Source organism: Anguilla anguilla, chromosome 8 (genome assembly GCF_013347855.1).
Source record: "Anguilla anguilla isolate fAngAng1 chromosome 8, fAngAng1.pri, whole genome shotgun sequence".
NCBI lineage: Eukaryota > Metazoa > Chordata > Actinopteri > Anguilliformes > Anguillidae > Anguilla > Anguilla anguilla.
Genome location: NC_049208.1, coordinates 6,615,666 through 6,625,120, shown reverse-complemented (window position 1 = coordinate 6,625,120; position 9,455 = coordinate 6,615,666). Strand labels below are relative to the sequence as shown.

Sequence of the window (9,455 nt, the reverse complement as noted above, 5' to 3'; positions counted from 1 at the left end):
GCCCGGCCCCGGGGCGGCCGGCCACTCAACAAGACCTCGCCCCTGCACCTGACCGACAAGAAGCCCCGCAAGGGCGGCGGCGGCGGCGGTGGCGGCGGCTCGGGCCCGCCCCACGCCAGCCCCGGGAGCCAGCGCCTGGGGCCTACCTCACGCCCGCAGACCACGCCCGCCTCGGCGCGGAAACACAGCCCCGCTTCAGGTGAGCGCCTTTTTCGGAGTGGGGGGGGGGGAATGGGCTCTCTTTATTCTCCCCCCCCGCCCCACCATTGGCTGTGACTTTGCGATCGGGGCCTAGTGTTCGGTTTCGACCAATCTGACAAGGGGCCTGCGTTCCCCTTCCGTTGAGGAGTGGGCATCGCTGCTCTGTTTAACATGACATAACGTAAAACATAACGTAATGTAACTTAACGTAATATAATGTAAAATAACGTAGTGTAACTTAACGTAACATAACGTCAAATAACGTAGTGTAACTTAACGTAACATAATGTAAAATAACGTAATGTAACTTAGCGTAACATGATGTAAAATAACGTAATGTAACTTAGCGTAACATAACGTAACATAACGTAGTGTAACTTAGCGTAACATAACGTAAAATAACGTAATCTAATTTAACGTAACATAACGTCACATAACGTAATGTAACTTAGCGTAACATAACGTAAAATAGCGTGACATGACATTACAAAACATAGCATAACATAGCATAACATAGCATAACATAACATAACATAACATAACACAACAATGATGAGGACAGGCCATTCCCACAATGCCTACCATTTTCCTCACTAAACATAACCCTAACCCTAACCTAATGCTCTGATCGCCTACAGACTAGATAGTAGACTAAGACTGTGTTCAGCCTGGTCTTGAAAATCCCCAGAGTTTCTGCCTCTACTACATGACCTGGTATTCCACGCAGTGACTACTTTCCACAATAAAAAATTATTCCTAATGTCTGTGCGGAATTTACCATTGTACCCTAATTTCCCTTTATGTCCCCCTCGTTCTACTGACAGAACTGCACCTGAATAATCTCTCGCAGTTTGCTTTGTTAATCCCCTTTATGAATTTAAAGGCCTCAATCAAATCGCCCCCTCAAGTCTTCTTTTTACTAAGCCTGAAGAGATTAAAAAATGCGACGTCGTAGTCGTGCAGGAATCGAAACCTGCGCGGGGAAACCCCAACGGATTTCTAGTCCATCGCCTTAGCCGCTCGACCACGGCTACACGTGTAATGAGACAGAGACTGATACGCCTGGCTTGAAAACGCTCCGCCAGAGACCGTTGAAATACTCTGTGGTGATTTAGCAGAACTAACCGGATGAAAGCAATGCACTCCTTGAATAGATTAGCCTTCCTGCGATGCATCATTTTATGATGCACGTAATGGTGGAGAATGCTACAGTATATTCTGCTGTAACCTTTGCTAATGTCAGGACTGTATATATGTATATGCCATACAGAAACTTCTGGCCACTTGATAATAATAGTGTGGCTAAGTTATAATTATTGCCATGCTAAGGGATATAATTTAGCATGAATTAATGCACTCATAATGAATTGAGCTTGTGTGCACTGCCATGCAATGTACCTACTTTCGAGTTAGCTAATGTAGCTAGCAAAGTAAAGTCCCTGTCACGGTAACGATGAGAAGCTGCAGCTCGGATCACTTCGACCTGAAGGAAGAGCTATAAAATCTACATTTTATTATGCCCTCTCTTGCCTGGAAACAGACTTTATGAGCCTACTGTGTGTGCATTGGAACCTCTGAGGAACCTCTGATCAATTCTTGCATCATTTTTTTTTAACATTGCGTGGTAGGAGGAGCAAATATATACATTTATGTTTTGTTCAGAAGAAATCAAATTCGAGATCACATTAATCACGGGATCACAACACATTATTTTTTTTATAGCTGTCATTTTCTTATGTGAGTGGAGGGAGTGTGGTGCTTGAGATACAGCGAAGGAACGCCAATTTTTCCATTTTGAACTCATTTAGAAATAGGGTTTAGTCGATATTTTTCATTCACTGTTTCTGGCTACAGCAAGCGGTGGCCTATCCACCCCCGTTCATTGCCACGGTAACGTGCACTGAAGAGCCTCGAAATGTTAACAGGTTTAATATCCTCTAATCTTTCAGATCTGAACAAAAAAGACAAGTAAAAACGTGTTTAATTAAGTGATCGTTTAACAATGGACGTGCGGAGCACAGAAACGCTAGAAACCTTCTCTGCTCCCAGTACCGTTTCTTCTGAGTACCAGCAGCTGATGAGTACTGCCTCGCTAGTAATGAAACTCATTCCACACCCTCGCCCACCCCCCTCCCCCTCCCCCTCCCCCTCCTCCCGCCCCCCCAACCCCGCCCCCCCCCCCCCCCCGTGGGATATAATAATCCCTCTCCGAACAGCTTACTGTTATGCCTGGGTGGAATTTACAAAGATCGCTCTGTGCTAATTATTTCTCGTTAATTACGGACGACGTGCCGCAGATCTCGGCTGGAGTAATCACTTGTACTGTGACTTCGGATTTTAATAAAGTTCAGGCTCGTTGGAAATATTTTACACTTACACGAGCAAAACGTATCTGGACACCCCCTTTGGCCTGGGGCTGTTGTTCATGGATTGGGCTAGGCGTCTCGGTTCCAGTGAAGGCACATCTTAATGCTGCAACATACAATCTCATTCGAGACGATTCTGTGCTCTCCCCAAACAGTTTGAGGAAGGCCCTTTCCTGCTACAGCATGACAGTGCCCCCGGGCACACAGCGAGGTCCATATAGAAATGATTTCTCGGTGTGGAAGAACTTGTCGGGGCTGCACAGAGCCCTGACCTCAACTCCATCCAAACCCTTTAGGGTCAGTTGGAAAGTCAGCTGTGAGCCAGGCCTAATCGTCCAATCAGTGCCTGACCTCACTAAATTCCGGCTGAATGGAAGCAAATCCCTGCAGCAATGCTCCAACATCTCATACAAAGCCTTTTCAGGAGAGTGGAGGATGTTATAGCAGCAACTGAACCAACTCCATATTAATGCCCATAATTTTTGATGAGATGTTGGATGTCAGGTGTCCAGAGGTGGACATTCCAGGGGTCAGAAAGTAAAAGTCCTGCCATGTATTTCATCCACCCCTGAACTCAGCCAGCTGATTTAGTTCTACCTCATGGCTGAATAATGGTGCTCATTAGCAAATCCAGGTGACTGGAACAAAATCCTGGGATGAACTTTTACTTTCTGAACCTGGATTTTCCACCTCTGCAGGTGTCCATATACTTTTGGCCATGTAGTGTGTGCTTGCAGTGGCATAAAGTGAACAGAAAGGGAATTTTTTAATGAACATAACTGCTGTATGCCTCAAAATTCTGCTCTGGTGCATCAACACACTGTCTTTTGCAATTGTACTTACTAACATGAAAATCAACAAGCAAGTTGAGGCCTTGTTCAATTTACTAATACTTTCTTATTTGCTTTAAAAATGTAATCATACTTTACATTTCTCAGAAATCACTCAAAACATGAATACTGTAATTTAAAAATAATAATAAATTATTACAAAAATATACTGTTGGATGGAATTTGGGGCTACATATTGTCATGTTTTTTTGTTTGTTTGTTTGTTTGTTTGTTTTTTTTGGAGGGGGGGGTGGGTTTCTGTGAAGAACCAATATCTCCAGAGATGAATTTATCTGTTTTGTGTTTGTTCATTATCAAATAAAGAAAATGTGATTTGGCCTTCAAAATTCATAGAGTAAACCAAAGTGCAACTGGGAGTTTTTCTTGGTTTTCCTCCAAAAAGCACAAGATTGGCAATCAACATGCTCTGTGATTTCCAGGAAAAAAGACACACAAAAAAACCCCTGAAGGATAGCACACAACAAAATGGAGTCCAATAGGGACCATATCGTCAAGGGAAAATGACCACTCTGAGTTTAGGGTAGTTTGTAAATCAGCAATGCTTGTTGATGCATCATGTAGAGGTAAAGCCCCCAAAGGACATCAGCTGTCACTCTACCAAACAGGGTACAATCTCTTTAATATATAGTCAATATATACATGATTTTACACGTGAGGGTCATACAAGCTAGTTAAGTAGGTCAAAAAAAGGGGTAAACATACATAGTCCAGTTTCTGGACAGTTTCTACCCTTTCTTAGTCCAGGGTGCATAGTCCAGTGTCTTCAAAACAATCCTCAACACAGTTTTCCTGTTTTTCTTTTACTCTTGAGGTCAGATGTTTTTGTTTGTCCATTAGTCACACGACTGTGTAATTGTTTAGCTAAACGTTATCGCCGTACGAGTACAAGTCACCTCCTCTTATATTTTCCCACTCTCTTGTCGTTCTGAAACATCATTTCGTTTGGTGTTCCGCAGATATGTACTCTGTAAGAGTTGATTTAACACTGAACGCGTTACCATGACGTCCTACTGACGTCTAGCCCCCCCCCGCATTCCGCCAATTGCGGGCCTCTTCCTCTTAAGACAGGAAGTCTCTGTGTGTCTCTGTGTGTCTCTGTGTGTCTCTGTGAGGCCCAGGTGAGGTCGAAGGCTGAGATTAAGCCCCCCCCCCCCCCCCCCCACAGCCCCCCCATCCCAGCCTTGTGTGAAACAGAGCACCTCTTCCTCACCCCCCCTTCCCAGCCTTGTGTGAAACAGAGCACCTCTTCCTCACCCCCCCCTTCCCAGCCTTGTGTGAAACAGAGCACCTCTTCCTCACCCCCCCGTCCCAGCCTTGTGTGAAACAGCGTGCCTCTTCCTCACCCCCCCATCCCAGCCTTGTGTGAAACAGAGCACCTCTTCCTCACCCCCCCCTTCCCAGACTTGTGTGAAACAGAGCACCTCTTCCTCACCCCCCCCCCCGTCCCAGCCTTGTGTGAAACACAGCACCTCTTCCTCACCCCCCCCCCTTCCCAGACTTGTGTGAAACAGAGCACCTCTTCCTCACCCCCCCCCCCCCCCCCCCCCCCCCCCGGTGCCAGCCTTGTGTGAAACAGAGCACCTCTTCCTCACCCCCCCCTTCCCAGCCTTTTGTGAAACAGAGCACCTCTTCCTCACCCCCCCTGTCCCCAGCCTTGTGTGGAACAGAGCACCTCTTCCTCACCCCCCCTGTCCCAGCCTTGTGTGAAACAGAGCACCTCTTCCTCACCCCCCCGTCCCAGCCTTGTGTGAAATAGAGCACCTCTTCCTCACCCCCCCTGTCCCAGCCTTGTGTGAAACAGAGCACCTCTTCCTCAACCCCCCGTGCCAGCCTTGTGTGAAACAGAGCACCTCTTCCTCACCCCCCCTGTCCCAGCCTTGTGTGAAATAGAGCACCTCTTCCTCACCCCCCCTGTCCCAGCCTTGTGTGAAACAGAGCACCTCTTCCTCTTAAGTCAGTGAGCCCCCCCCCCCCCCGGAGAACGCCACCCTTCTCGTTGGGATGTAAATTCCAATAAATGTCACGGTGGCTTAGAGGATGTCTCCTCATCTACTCCTGGACCTGTGGGTCCTCCCTCCCTCCCTCCACAGGACTGAATTTATGTCCGAGTCCGCTTTAGTAGCACTTCATAATAAAGGGAATGCATCGTAACTACTGTGCAAATAAAATGTGCAATCGCTGCTGCATCGCACGGTTCTTATCACATCATCGTACCAAAACGTATCCTGTGGGATTGGAGATTTTACAATCTAGTCATACATATTTACCCATAGCCTCGACCCAGATCTCCAACGTACCCCAAACCCACTCTGTCTCTACACATATGCATGTACTCAATAAACATGGTAACTAGTACACAGTAAAATGACTGGTGTTAATTCAATTCTAACAGAATGCATATACAGAGTCCAGGCGGGATGACATGTACTCTGTAAGAGATGATAGAGCACTGAACATTTTACTGTATGAACAGTACATCTCACAGCATTTATGCAATGGCCATCCCTGTTGGTAAGAAAAGAAAATCAGACAATAGTCACCTAAGAATATGTATATCATTTTAATTAAAGGAATTCCATGTTATTGTTTATAATATTTCCACAACTCTGTTCCCTGAAATGACCCAAAATGTTTTTAAAAAGTGTGTTAGCGTGAGATGCTCACAGGGCTATTTAACCCCAATTTCTTATCCGGACCCTCCTCTGTGCATTTCCCAAATCCCTCTCGAATTCCTAAACCAATCGGCCTCTCTGTAGTTTGGGCTCCAGTTTTCTAGGCCAGGAGACGTTCCGTAAGTTCAAGGGCAAAACTTCCCGAAATGGAGGGAAGCAGCTGGGGATATTTTTGCGGCGTTTGATTGGTGGAACTGTGTCAGAGCTGCCCAATGCCGTGCCTGATACAGATGCACTCAGAGTGGAGGCCAGAACATTCGTTTTGACAAGATAATCAGCATTTTCCTCTTCAGATTGAATCCTTTCGGCTAAAGCCATTTTATTTTATTTTTTTGTTAAGATTAGATCTTAAATTTGCCAAGCCTGTTTACAAATGAGTGATTTCCTACGTTGTGCCTATTTATTTTTTTTTTGTTTATGAATACTTTATATATTATCTAATAACTATATCGAGCATACCTTAAAATATGATGTCTATGGTTATTTGACATCAATAAATGTCAGTAAAGTGGGGGGAAAAAGAAATTTTCAAATATACACTGTTGAGATGGTGCGATAAATGCATAAGTTGCCATTTTGATTTGATAAATTATCTTTCTGCAACTATTGTAAGCGTTATTACAAGCTGGGGTTGATTCACTCATTCTACACATTACTGGCACATTTAGATTATTAAATAATATTACAGGCAATCTATGGAAGGTGCGATAATGTTGAAGAAATGCATTAACACTACGCCCACCTGAAATATTGATAATATCTTACTTTTGAACTCCGTTCGGAGGCAACGATGAATCACTTTTTCCGCGGCTGATAATCGCTTCCGTCCTAAAGTACTGTGGCCTTCATCTTTCATTTTCAATGATGAATTTAATAAAATGTGACAACTGTCGAGCTTCAGTGTCCATTTGTGATGATACATAGGGCGCGTATAAAAATAATCACCATCTTTGCAATAAATGGACGTGCTAATTTAAAATGTAATCTTAAGCGCACGGTATGGCAGGGCGACTGGAATCCCATAAAGAGTTGCCTTTTTGAACATTAATTACACGGATCCTTTTGTCACAGGACGTGAAAAACAAGCAAATTCTGTTTTTATTTCCCCCCACAGGTACGAAGATAACCACCAGCCATGGATTTGCTGTCCTGCTCGTTGTTTACGGTGTGATGAAAGGTGCTTTTCTATAGTCCGGGCTGCCTCGGAACCCCAGTCCCTTTCTTCTTCTGGTCTCGAAGAGAAAGAGGGAAAGAAATACCTGCTAGTCCCGTGGACAGGTCTGCGTAGGGTGACCTTTGACCCTCAGTACGTTTTTAATGACACTTGTGAGAAGCATCGTTTTCCGGGGGCAGGTTGTGCCAAGGAGTCACCGATCACAAAAATTTAAAGACCACAAGGCTCTTCAGTCACCGACTCCAGGAAATGCAGTCCAGCTTTCACTAAGTGTGTTCTTTTTTTCCCCCCCCCCAAAAAAAACTTTTTGAACTTTTTTGTGTCATTAACGTGAAGGTGTGAAAAATCGACTATACACACGCATTATATTTAATCATATACGCATAAACGAACTGAGCTCATTTGTACGATGTAATCAGCAATCACAAATTCCGATCTGTGTTCCTGCCGATGTACTCTATGGTCATTGCTTTAACCGCATATATTTTTTTGCTTGAGTGAATACTTGCCGAAATAAATGTAAAATACTTCTGTCTTAAAAAAAGAGTAATTTCTTTTTGTGTGTGTACAAGAGTAACTAAGTTATATACATTGCTATTTAAAAAAAAAAACCTGAAGTACAGGACATATTTTTGACTACAGAACCATGTAAAAATACAAAAAGCATAACAAGAGTATTCAGACCCTTGCAGGGAGTTTTTCGATTATTATTTTTTTTTTTTAATTATACATGTTCCCACCTTTTTACCTTCTTTCATTGGTCTAAATCTGTTGTCAGTCATTTTGCTTGATTGACAGGCATGGCGGTTTTCTGCATAGTACATTTCCAAGTGACTCCCAAAGTTTTATTCCTGTGTCCCCATGCGCTGTTCTCCTTCTCCATGTCTTCTTGTTAGAGATGTAAATAAAGTGAAGCAAAAACAAACTTCGGAATATATCCGCGCTTGTTTGTGATCATTTAAACTGTGGCAGGCAGCAGCCCCAGAAGCCCTAATGGAGCAGCAGAATCAGCCGAGGACCAGCCTGGCCCCTGACTGCTCCTTGATTACTCCGCCAATCAATTTAGTGTTAATCAAGGAAAATAAATGGAAGCAAACGGGTCAAAATCACTGATTTATTTAATGGTAAAATACCCCCTCACCCCATCCCCCAAGTCGATACAAAAACAGATACAAAACAAAAACTACCGATGGCAATGCACTGTTGGAATTCAACATAACTGTGATGGGATTTCGCTTGCAGCGTTGAGGCATTGATTCGTGCTGTTAGTAATGAATAAGGTAAGTGAACAAAAGTATTCTCAGGAATGTAAGCAACTCGCCCACTTTCCACCTGGTTATGAACCCTGTCTTGATACCTAGCGATCATTTTAACTTGCCATTAGCTGGTTTTTATAAGTTCCTATAAAGTATCTAGTTTGTCTAATTGGCTTGTTTTGTTTTTTATGATGCCCTTGATCCCACGTATCCAGATAAGGATGGTTATGACATATAGTTTATTAGCAAAGTCATGAGCCACTGCTTATAAAACTGCATGACAGCTTCCAGATCCACTCGCAATGTTTTGACATTATGGATCAGGCTACACCTCCAGCATACTGCTTTTTTCCCCAGTAAATTACTGTCACGTGAAGATAAATATTTCACATATATTAACTCTAAGACTTAGATATATTAATTAGAGGATCTGCCAAACCCTCTTTTAACCTTAAGGCTGAAATAATGCAATCTGTTTTCATTTAATATGTATGAGCTATTTATTTTTGGATTTGTTGGCACCAATTAGGCGCTAGTTATTTGCATAACCGCGAACAGAAAGACAAATGTATGAAAAGATTTAATGTAAATCTAAATCAGTGAGGGAGATTACAGTAATGATACCAATGCCTGTGACATCAGTGAAGAAGGTTTTTGAAGGGATTTATTTCTGCTTCATCTACCTTTCTTGTTTCTAAGGAAATGCAGCTCGGAGGTTTTTTTTTTTTTCCTCCTGAAATATAAAATTTCTCGGTTGGAAACAAAGCAGAAATATGGTTATTATGGGCGCTCCTCACAAAGCTCAATTTAACCCCAGAAGGCCTGAGGAGAATGTCTTTAAAACTGTGACATCTTATTGGAGTGCTTACGTCTCCAGGATACATTTAGACTACAGACACGGTTCCAGATGTAGTTTTATACAGTAAACAAGTGTA

General features: G+C 43.4%; 1 long non-coding RNA gene across 1 annotated transcript; it reads left to right on the top strand.

Annotated features, from left to right (window-relative positions):
- Window positions 1–12: 12 nt before the first annotated feature.
- LOC118233181 lies at window positions 13–8,201 on the top strand. Its single transcript, XR_004766472.1, has 2 exons — window positions 13–199; window positions 7,205–8,201. It is a non-coding gene; the product is annotated as an uncharacterized LOC118233181 (long non-coding RNA).
- The last annotated feature ends 1,254 nt before the right edge of the window (window positions 8,202–9,455 follow it).